Genomic DNA, 12316 nt, shown 5'->3' with positions numbered 1-12316 from the left:
CTCAGCTCACTGCAGCCTTGATGCTGTGGGCTCAGTGAATCCTCCCACCTCAACATCCCTGGTAGCTGGGACTACAGGTGCACGCCACCACACACGGCTAATTCTTCTTTTGTATTTTTTATAGAAATGGGGTTGGCCAGTTGTGGTGGCTCACGCCTGTAATCCCAGCACTTTGGGAGGCCGAGGCGGGTGGATCACGAGATCAGGAGATCGAGACCATCCTGGCTAACACGGTGAAACCCCGTCTCTACTAAAAATACAAAAAAATTAGCCAGGTGTGGTGGCGGGCGCCTGTAGTCCCAGCTACTTGAGAGGCTGAGGCAGGAGAATGGTGTGAACCCGGGAGGCAGAGCTGGCAGTGAGCCGAGATCACCCCACTGCACTCCAGTCTGGGCGACAGAGTAAGACTCCATCTCAAAAAAAAAAAAAAAAAAAAAAAAATCTACATGTCGTGATCTGCAATGAAAAGCCTTAGCCATCCAGGTGCTGTGAGGTTTTGAGTTTGAGAACCACCTAAGTCAATGCTCTCTTGGGAAGGTTTGGTTTCCCTGCAAGGTCCGTCTCTCCTTCTCTCTTTTTTTTTTTTTTTTTTTTTTTTTTTTTTTTTTTTTTTGAGACAGAGTCTTGCTCTGTCACTCAGGCTGGAGTGCAGTGGCGCCATCTTAGCTCACTGCAAGCTCCGCCTCCTGGGTTCAGGCAATTCTCCTGCCTCAGCCTCCCGAGTAGCTGGGATTACAGGCACACTACAGCCACCATGCCTGGTTAATTTTTTGTATTTTTAGTAGAGACGGGGGTTTCACCATGTTGGCCAGGCTGGTCTCGAACTCCTGACCTCAGGTGATCCACCTGCCTCCCCCTCCCAAAGTGCTGGTATTACAGGTGTAAGCCACCGCACCTGGCCCCATCTCTCCTTCTTAGCTCTTGTTTTGGAACTGGGTCTTTCGACTTGGCCTCTCTTTCAGAGTTTATGCCCAGTTAGCATTTCCTTGGTTAAGCCTCTCCCCTACTCTCTCCTCTCTAGCACTTAAAATGTAATTGGCATCTTGTTTCTAAAAACTGCAATGAATTTTTTTTATGGTGCTTACCCAAAGAAATGCAATCAGTATTTAGCAATAACAGAACTTTGTGAGTTTATCAGCATATTTTATGAGGAGTTGTACAAATGATTACTCATTTCTAGAGGGTCTGCTCCCTTTACATGAAGTGCACTATAAAATGAAGGTTTCAATTTACTGCCAGTTTATTAACCAGGGAAATAGTTGCTGGGAGTCTGCTGTCAAACTGTAGAAACAACGTGGGAGAAGTTCTGCTGAATGGCAAAATAGCCTCGCCCTGTGTCCCTGGAGGTCAAACCTTCAGCCTTTACCCTGAGATCAACATTTACTGCCCAGTTCCCTTAAGTCCCTGTCTCAGGAGGCACTGATGGGGTAGTGGATCCCCCTGGGCAGGGATAAGTTAACAGCAAATCCAGCAGCTGTGATATTTTTTTGTGTTTCTGATGTCAGTCATAATCATTTGCATATTTAAAGGGAAGTTTAAACAAATTACAGCCATCAAGGTCTTTCAGTAATCACTAACATTTGAATAGTGTTTTTCAGTGTAGAAAACATGCCCGTATGTGGGAGCTCACAACATCTATAGGGTGCAGATATTATTATTATTGTCCTCATTTTCCAGATAAGAAAATTCAGAGAGATTAAGTGACTCCCCCAAGAACACCCAGCTGGTAAGCACCAAAGCCAGGATGTCAACCGTGGGTCTTTTTACTCTAAATCCACATCACTGTCATGCACGTGGATGAATGAGATGGTCCAGTATCGCACAGCAGAACAGAATTGAAATGTACTTGCTCAGGTCACCTGGTCTAAGTCACCTGCTTACGGCAATGCATTGACACACCTACCTTTTAAAATTTGTTTTGTTTTGTTTTGTTTTTAGACAGAGTGTTACTCTGTCAGCTAGGCTAGAGTGCAGTGGCACAATCTTGGCTCACTGCAACCTCCGCCTCCCAGGTTCAAGCGATTCTCGTGCCTCAGCCTCCTGAGTGACTGGGACGACAGGTGTGCACCACCAAGCATGGCTAATTTTTTTTGTACTTTTCTTTTTTTAGTACAGATAGGGTTTTGCCATGTTGGCCAGGCTGGTCTCGAAATCCTGGCCTCAAGTGATCCACCTGCCTTGGTGTCCCAAAGTGCTAGGATTACAGCTGCAAGCCATTACACCCGGCCCTACTCTTTTATAGATGAAGGAACCAAAACCCAGGAATTTTAGAGGCTCCTGCCAAAGACCCTTCTCAGGAAGTATTCTTAGAAATTCCCAGTTCTCCCTGAGATTCATGGTCTAACTAAAACTTACAAATTAATATCTCCTATAGGAGAGCTATAAAGGGTACCCTAATTAGAGAATTTGCTAATAATAATTCCTTGCTTACCTGTACAGAAGCTCCTGTTCTCTTTGGCCAGGCAGTCAGATCTGCGGATGCAGAAGCTCTCACTTTCCTTGTTAGCATCTGCCAGTCCAGCTCTTTGGAAAGGGAAAGAAAGCGAGTGGCCTGGTCAGCTCTGTTCCCCTGAGCCTGCTCCTGGAATGAGGGGGTGGAGGTGGGGCCAGGAAGGTTGGGAAGATTCGGGTTGAGAAGGGCTTTAATGAGGACCAGCTGGGTTCCCAGTGCTCTTAAGCTCTGTAGGGAATTCGGAGGTAGAAAAGCTGACTGTTTTATTGGAGAAATGACTTACTTGCAATAAATTACTAGTAGCCAGCCAGGCACAGAGCTGAGTGGGGAGGTAGTAATTGCTCAGTGAGTTCCAAGAGCCTATTGTTAGAGAAGTCAGAGCAACGCTGTATGTGCGAAACCTCTGCCTTTCTCCGGTAGGATTCAGCATCACACCTGCTTGGGCAGAGATTTCCAGCCTCCTGAGATGTTCCAAGAGGGTCATTCCTGGCTGCCACGATGGGTGCAGATCCCTTCCCTCTTCTTCTATGTGCTTGTGGGGTCTCAAGGACTCTAGAGGGTTCAGCATCCCTCTAACATCAGATGCAGGTTCTCCCCTCCTGACACCTTCCGTGGAGTCGTGCTTTTCCTAAAAGGGTTTCTGGGAACAAGGGGCGGCCCTGCCATTCCTCAGGAACGTTTCTCAGGCTCTTTCTTATATTTTCTTTTTGGAGGTGCTTGGCTCACCCACAATAGGACAAAACTGGAAATGCTATAAATGCCTAGAGCCAGTTTGGTAGCTGTCAGATGTTTTCCCAAGTCCCTCTGATGCTTCTTCTCTCCTCTCTCCTCCGCCGTCTCCTGGCCATGCTCTCAGGACCCTCTTGCTGCTCCACGGCTACTCAAAGGAAAACCTACTTTCACCTGTCCCCACTTTCCAGTCCAGCATCCTGGGTCTGAGCCCTGTCTCTACCTCCCCCGTAGACATGCCACAGCAAACACACAGGGTGTGCCCCACCCTCAGGACTCTGTGTCCTACTAAACTGATCAGAGCAGGGTGTTGTTAATGACTCTTTCAACTCTGTGTTAAATCCCTCCACCCCTAGGCAGGTTCCTAAGGAAGTAGGTAGGCAGCGGCTTCCTACTCTTGAGGGCTGAGACTGGTCTTTCTCACACATTCAAGGCTGGGAAAGAGAGAAGCCAAGCAGGGGTCTCCCCAGGATGGAGCACTCCAGGTGGATTCGTGGAGGTTTTCACCTGGAGGTGGTGCTGGAGGGAACCAAGCTGGGGAATCAAACAGAATGGAGAGAGAAGTGGCTGCAGAGGCACAGAGCCCTTGCTACTTAGCATCTCCCGGAACAGCACATGGGCTCCAGGAAGGCAGAGACTTGCAAAGGGCTGGGCTCATCTTGGAGTTTTCTCCCTTCCAAGGAACCTCTGGCTATAGCATCTGATAGTAGGAAACAACGGTTCTAGATGCAGAGTTCCATCACATCCCACGTGGGAATGTGTTCTCCAGCAGGTGACACAGTCTCCCTGGATATTGGTCTCTCATCTGTCAACTTAGAAGTCTGGCAAGATGGTCTCCATGGGATCTGCCTTGTCAGACCAGCTTTAACTCAAACTTCTTTTGCCTCTTGAGATGTGTGTCCACCACTTCCAGTTTGTGTGTCCACCACTCCTCCTTTAGGAGGAGCCTGTTCCCTGGGACAGATCTATAGAAGTCAGCTTGCTATGGCTTCACAACACTGCCAGGCTGCTGTCCCTGGGAGCCCTCTGCATCCATGGGAGCAACAGAAACTGGGCAAAAGACTTGGAAGGCAGCTTTCGCCACGTTGCTGTACCCAGCATTTGTACCCTGGGCAAGGATTCAAGGAAAGGTTGAGCCCCTCAACCTGGCAGTTTTTTGGGTGCTCCCAGCTCACTTTCTGACACCCCAGACTCTGTCTGAAGCCTTATGGGCCCTAGCTCCCCAAAGGCAGCTAAAGGAATTTCCTCTCTACCGCAGACAGTGAATGCTTTCCTTCTTCCTGTTTTCCTTGACAGCTCCTAAGCTGGCCACAAGGACCCACTCCTTCCTCCAGCCTTTTTTCACGCCTAGAATAGTGAGGAAAGCTGTGGGTTAGCAGAACCACTAGAAGACGTCTGGGATCCAAGCTCTGCTCTGGACTTAGCCACGTGCCAGACTCAGGCAGGGAGGATCAATTTTCCCACAGCCCCTCCGTTAGGCTGACGCATCTTCCCAGTTGGCCCAGGACTGTCCTGGTTTTAGCACTGAAAAGCTTATGTCCTGGGAAACTTTTCAGTTCTGGATAAACTAAGACAGTGGCTCACCCTAAGTCCAGTGCCTCTCTTCTGTATAAATGGAGTTCTGCAAAATTCAGTGCACCCCCTACTCCTACTATCCTTCCTCAGTTTGATTGAGCTTAATGGAAGCACTCCCTGTTGCCCAGAGTTGGAGGAGGAAGGTCCTAGGAATTCTCAAGGTCTGAACTGTTTTGCAAAGGCTGTGACACCAGCAGATGCTGCCTTGCCCTTGAGGCCCTTATGGAGACAGCCCCTCCTTCCTCAGGGCCCGCAGCTGCCCTGGTTGCCACTTCTTCCCTGTGGTAGCTTCTGAGCCAGTAGCCAGGACAGCCCTCCCTCACCTCACCTAATGTTTTGAGCAAACAGCCTGGCCCTCCCAGGCCCAGAAGCTCTCTGGCAATTTGCAGGAAGCTAGGAAGGTGAGGCAGGTGTAATGTTACTCCGGCAAGCCATGCATGTCGATGTCCCAGTTTCCCCAGGTCACTCTGATTTCTGGTCCCCAGAACCTGGTGCGGGCTCAGCATGTTACAGGTGCTGGCTTCGAGTGGTTGGGCCCACTCAGGAGGAGGAGGAGAAGGGCCTGCCGCCCCTACAGGAGCTGGGTGGGCTGCTTCTCCTGGCCTCTGTCTTCCAAAGATCGTCAGAGAGGAGCAAAGAAGAGACTGCCAGACTGCCAGAGCCCACAGGGATTGTGTGAGGTTTGTTTTTCCTCAGCACTCTCTGCAGAGGTGAGGACATGAATAAAAGAATGAGGGAAGATTTATTGTTCCCACATCTTGGCAGTGAGCCTGTATTTGTATAGCAGATCCAGGAGGGGGCTGGAACATTCGAGAGGACTGCTGAGGCCCAGGCAGAAAGTCAGACCTTGCAAGGTTTTCTGGAGGGACCCAGGTGGGTGGTGGAGGGCGAAGGTGAGGCTGGGAGGAGTGGATTTAGACCAACTCCTCCCCAACCATCAGGGGCCAGAGTGTCCCCACCAACCACCAGCCTTTTCCCACACATGAGGTGGGACAGTGAACAAAGTTTTGGACTAGCAGAACCATTGGCAGGCAGGTGGGGTCCAAGAATCTCCAAACCCAGCGGCACGTGATGGGCCTGACAGGGTGTGTTACCAAGGAAGATCCCAGAAGAAAGGGCTCCAGCTGGGCTTGTCTGTCACTCCTGCTCCTGATAATGGACACAATCCAGAAATGACTTTTATGGCCTAGCCTGCCTGGGGCTGGGTGGGCCTGGGTGGGGGCTGAGACTTGGGACTCGGAACCTTGCAGCTGAAGATGACCTTGCATGTATGTTACGCCTGCATGTGTGTCTAAGGCTGTACAGCCCATGTTTTGTTGACATTATACTGTCCCTGGGGCCACCAAAAGGTGGGCCTCATTTTGTATCACGTCAATCCTAATGGGTCAAAACTGGTGGCGGAAGGTAGCAGGAGAGTGGAAAGCCTGGGGGGCTTGGGAGGCTCTGAGAGATCACAGGATCCATGTGCACGCATGTGTGTTGATTTTGTGGGAAGCTTGAAGGGCCTGAAGGAAGCAGAGAAAGGGAGGGACTCGAACTTCTGACCTCAAATGATCCACTTGCCTCGGCCTCCCAATGTGCTGGGATTACAGGCGTGAGTCACTGTGCTTGGCTGGAGGGAGGAAGTGTAAGGATGCTGAGGTAAGACTCTGCAGAGCTTCTCCCCTAATTGTGAGGGAGGCAGATCTGATTCCAGCCACTTTCCAGGGCCTGGAATCAGATGCAGGGCCCACCACGTTTAGCTGCCTCCTTCATGGACGATGTCAGGGAAATTCTCATGCCAACGACCATGCTGCATCCTCAGCAAAAATGGCCTCATCCTTCATGAGTGACCATGTTAAGCCTATCCCCTCATACACATGCTCACATACCACCTTGACATTTACCTGGCAGGCAGGATCATAAATCAGGACAAAGAATTAATTGCAATGGTCCTATACAAGAAATAGAGACCTATAGTAGTAGGTGTGTGTGGAGGGGTCATTTCTCCACAGAGTCTTCTGAAGTTTAGGTCATCCTCTCTCAAGACTCCTCCAGGCTCACATTTGTGAGGTCCAGACAAGAGTGTGGATAGAGGCCCATATAAATAGTTTAAAGTAGTACATCACCCTAACACATTGTGAAACTAAAAACGTTCTATCTTCTTACCGTAAAAAATAGACCATATACAATTATGGAAGGTCAGATCCAAATTTTGAATTCTTGAAGTTTTGGATTCCATCCTGGAGCTTGGCTGATGAAGAGAGTAGGCTTCTGGCCACCTTTTCTTCCCACGCCCTCAGCCAGGGCCGTCTGCTAAGGGCCGTCTGCACAGCCATGCAGGGGTATGCCCAGCAGTGGCACCTGTGCAGCCTCTGGAAGCGGGCTTAGGGACCTTGGGAATTTCATGATCTAGAGAGAGAGACAGGTCTGGGTAGGCACAGGACATCAACATTGCAAATTCTGCCCTTAGGGTGGGTCTGGTCAAAGAAGGCCCGGGACAGCAGGGCTGGGACTAGGGCGAGGCAGGTGATGTGCCTCAGTGCAGATTTAAGGAGGCATCACTCTCAGGGTCACACAAAGGCAGGCCGGCTCCTGCCTCACTCTGGTCTTGGCCCTGCAGGGGACGGGTCCTTTAAGGTGAGCAGCTCGGAGCAGGGAGGGCTTCTCCCATCTGGTCTCCATGGGTATTGGGGTATTGATGGTTACTCCTAACCTTCAGAGTGAGACAAAAAGGCAGGATGACAGAAATAGACGTGTCTCCTGTGAGTCCTTACTTCCCTAAAGTACTGTAAAGCATCCCCTGATACATTTCAGGGAGCTCCATGTCCGCATCAGCCCAGCCCCCATGGTGGTCCCTGGGCTCATTCTCTGCGGAAAAGTACCCAGAGTGATTCATTATCATCCCCACTCACATGGCCTCCTAGAAATCAATGTCAATAAGCACCGAGAAAAACTCTAGTGTACAAATACACTGTACTCCAGAACTCTGGCAGGGCAGACTTCAGTGAAAACTAAGGTAAGCCGAAACTAATTAGGCAAAAAGGGACGTGCAGCGTCAAGGAAAAGCTGTGGAAGAGGAGCTGGGGTGCGAGTCCAGATGCATTTTGGAGAGGTCTGCGTTAAACTGAATCACCATAGAGGATGCTCATGAAACAGCAGAGAAGGATGGGAGTCAGCTGCGGGCGTTCTGGAGCCTGTTGAGCAGGTACTTGGTGCTCAATGTGTGGAGGTATTGGGCGGGGTGAGGTGGGGTGGGGTGGGGCAGGGCGGGGCGGGGGCTGGGTGGGGAGGAGGGGAGGGTGTTGGCCCAGAAGCTGGCAAGCCTGGGCTCTAACCTGGTCTCCAGTGCTTGTTGACCAGCCCAGCTAAGTCACTGGACTTTGCTGAGTTTCTATTTTCTCCTCCGTATGATGGGACTAATAATATGTCCCCTGTTTAACTTGTGGAAAAGATGGGAAGACCAAGTCAAGTAGCAAGAAGGCTTTGAAGGTTGTGTAGGGCTAGGCCAGTGTAAAAGGTTGTGGTTAACCTGTACTGGCAAGACTGACAGTTGTCTTATTTATCCAGTCAAACCCCATTTATTGAATGTGTCCTTGGTGCCTTTCGCTATCTAATCCTTGAGCACCCAGAGATGAATGAAATATCACTGCCTTCAAGGAGCTTACTATCTAGTTGGAGACAGATGCTGAAAAGTAGCTATATTTGTTTGCTGTTAGTGCACAAATATGAAGTATTTTGAAAGAGTTTGCTACAATTACTTTACAACCATTTATGGATAGATACTTGTTGACAAGAAAGAATTGATGTGGTAAATGTAAAAATTTCTCATCTACTATCAGCATGTAACGTTTTAAGAACACCAATAGAGGCAAATGGTGTTTTGATTGCAACCTCAGAAGCATGGTTTCCATACCAACCTATCTGCACAGAATAAAAAGCCCAAGGCAAAAATGCTGCTTCTAATTCACAAAATGGTAGCTTTGGCTGAATCATCTCTTTAATAGAAAAGACTAAGCCACGTCCCTCCCCCCACAGTGCCCCAGCAAAGTGTGCATACTTACACACACGTACATATGAACTGAACACACAGTGATGGGTAAACTGGGCCCTTAGGGGATTTAGACCAGGGCCTTGGCAGAATTCTGGCCCATCACCTTATGTCTCTGGTCTCAGTTACCTCATCTGTCTAATAGGAGTAACACTGCTTCACAAGTGTTATTCAGTGTTATGACGCTGAAATGGAATCAAAGGTATTATTATCTTGAAAGAGCAGGGAAAAGAGTAATCACGCAGGTAGTCCAGGAACACAGCTTAATCTGGAAGGGCTATTTCTGTGCTCCTGGGAGGTGGGCAGGCGTGGCATGAGAGGCTTGGCTGTCACTTCCTCCCCTTCTGTCCTCCGGCTGTCACTTCCTCCCCTTCTGTCCTCCCTTCTAGCCTCTTCCCTCTTCCCTCTGTCTCCTCCCTCTCTTCCTTCTACGTTATTTTACACCTGTGTGTGCCGGAATATAAAGATAAATACATCACTACATCAGCAGAAGCTCTCAGTCAGGTGGGGAACGTGGAGATGCATGCTGATGATTTCACTATAGAGCCAGGTGTAAGGCGCTACAGGGGCACCAATGAGCCATGGGCTGCTTAAGGAGATGCTGCTTGAGTTGGGTCCTGACGGATGAATTTCAGAACTGAGTTGGAGTGAGGGGAGGTGGCCGGGAGCAGAGCGGGAGAGAGAGAAGGGCATTTGGGGCCAAGGGAATAGTATGAAAATACCTGACATTTCCTAGGAAATACCAAGCAGTTCTGTGCAGCTGGAGCAGGGACTGATGCCAGGGAACAAGAGATGCCAGTGAACAGTGTGTGGGAACGAGATTGCTATGCCCTTGTCTTCCAAGCCGAGGAGTCCTCACTTTGTCTTATGGGGAATGGGAGGAGCCGCTGAAAGTTTTCAAGTAGGAGAGAGTCACAATCATAGGCGTATAATGGAGAGATTGCATTGCTCTGGGAGAGGCATGGAGGAGGGTTTTGAGGGACACTGGACTACCATTATAACAATTATAGTGGGGTTTCAAACTTCTTCCAATAATAAAATATTTATTTGGAACCCTTAAACATAAAAGAGATGAGAGCAGTATTTTATGCCCATGCATGTATTTTGTAATTGGTGATACCTACTCTGTATTGATGTGAATGATGTTGTTTTGATGAGCACAGAATATTGAAATCAGGGCCTATGCATCAAATTGCAGAGTTGTATCAGTGTTGGCATCCAGTTTCTCTCTAGATTTTGGTTTGGGTTGCATAGCACCAAGAAATCCTGATTTATACAGTTGAGTAGTTGCAAATAGCAATAGCCTTTTCACAGCTTGATTCTTAGGGTCCTTTTTTTTTTTTTTTTTTTTTTTTTTTTTGAGACGGAGTCTCGCTTTGTCACCCAGGCTGGAGTGCAGTGGCGCGATCTCGGCTCACTGCAAGCTCCGCCTCCCGGGTTCCCGCCATTTTCCTGCTTCAGCCTCCCGAGTAGCTGGGACTACAGGCGCCTGCCACCTCACCCGGCTAATTTTTTGTATTTTTAGTAGAGACGGGGTTTCACCGTGTTAGCCAGGATGGTCTCGATCTCCTGACCTCGTGATCCACCCGCCTCGGCCTCCCAAAGTGCTGGGATTACAGGCGTGAGCCACCGCACCTGGCCCTTAGGGTACTTTTTAATTAAAACGAGAAAACTTCATTCAGAGGCCTGCATAACAATAAGTTAATTTGGCATCCTAAGCTAATGGGCTGGTGGCCTCTATGTATCAAAATTGGGTATATACCACATTTTCATTGTGGTTTGTTTAGATGGTTAAAATACATTTTAAATGAAATTTAAAAATGTTTGAGAACCCCCCTAGCCATATATGAGAACTGGAGATATATGAAATTATTCCTACCTTGAGAGTGAAGGGTATTTTGTGACTTGTGTCAGTCGTTCACTGGGAGACCACAATTGGCCTTCACCATGGCTGACACTGGACTGTTGGGGTTGCCTTGATAAAGACTTCTTTCCTGTGGTGGTTGAGGAGCTTCTCTCAAAAATATTGGAAAGTGGGGGTGGGATGGCTACACTGGGCTCATCTTTCTTACAGACAGTGTGTGAAATTTGCATAATCTTGGTTAGTGTCTGAACCATGATTGTGGACATTCGGGAACCCACACAAAATGTTGCTGATGTCGGGATTTTGAAAGAGCCCACATCCATCTGGAAACTCCAGCCTGTGTACTCCCAGGGAGGCTCCAGGCAGTATAAAAGTCCAGCAAGAGGAGATTGGAGAGTGTTTCTTTTACTGAGCACTTACTATCTGCCAGATGCTGTTTTATGCGCTTTATATGTACTGACACTTTTATTCTTCACAGCATCCCTACAAGTTGATGGCTATTATTATTTCTATTTTACAAATGAGGAAACTGAGGCACAGAAGAGGTTAAACATCTTGCCCAAGTCACACAGCTAGCAAGTGGCAGAGCTTGGATTTGAATCCAGTAGTTTGGCACTAGAACCTGAATCTCTAGTTCAGGTGTGCTTCTGCTCTAGTGTGCTCTAGTGTGCTTCTTTAAGGAAAGAATTCATATTGGACCTTTGAAGTCAAATCTCTTCTAACTGGGAATGAACACTGCATTTGTGCTTCAATTGTTCCTAATCATGCCCCCAGTGCTAGTCAGAGAATGTGGGTTCTATGATGATGTTCTTATGATGATATTCAGGTTGAGGTTTCAGTGAAATTGTACAATATGCAACACCAGTGGGGAGAGGATAGTTTACATATATTTGACATTTTTTGAAATTTACTCTCTGGAGCTGGGCTTGAGCCAGGCATTCATGACACTCTCGGGTGCCATGAAGTCAGTAAATCATCCTCAGGGTCTGTGAGCTAGGCAGTCTCTGCTTTCTCTTTTAATTGTAGGACCCAAGGTACCAAAAGGATGGAACAGACCCAGGACACCTGCCAATCAGTGTGCCCCTGCCAATCAGGCACCGGGTAAGGTGTGGTCCAGGCCCCTGAATCCTCCTCGAACCCACCCTTATCTGGCATTGGTCCTTCTAAGTAAAGAGAAGCTGCCCATTTAAGCCTTCATTGTGACAGGAGGCTGAAAAGTGTAAGAGAAGGCTGGAGTGAAAGTGAATTGGCAAAGCAAATAAACTGAGAGGGAACAGCAGGTTGGCGGTAGCTACTGCAACAAAACCAGTCTATTAATGGAAGGTCCTAAGGGACCAGGCTGGATTTTTCTCAAGAATGAACGCTAAGCCAAGCTGACTGAATAAATGAAGACATGTCCATCAGGGGCGCACTGATTGGCAGAAGCAACATGCTGTAAAATCAAGTCATGGTCAGGGTCGAAGCTGACATGTTTGCTGAGTCTCAAAGTGGCCACCACTCGTTAAAGCTGGAAAAAATTTATTTCAGGATTTATGAAAGAAATCTCCTGCTGGGGACAATTTTATGGCGCTCCTTACTCTGATATTTGAACCACAGAATGAAAATAGCATCAAGAAAGGATTTAATGAGTTCTTGGAGAATGAAGACAGAAAGGGCTTATTAAGGA

Source organism: Chlorocebus sabaeus, chromosome 1 (genome assembly GCF_047675955.1).
Source record: "Chlorocebus sabaeus isolate Y175 chromosome 1, mChlSab1.0.hap1, whole genome shotgun sequence".
Taxonomy (NCBI): Eukaryota; Metazoa; Chordata; class Mammalia; order Primates; family Cercopithecidae; genus Chlorocebus; species Chlorocebus sabaeus.
This window is presented reverse-complemented; position numbering follows the sequence as displayed.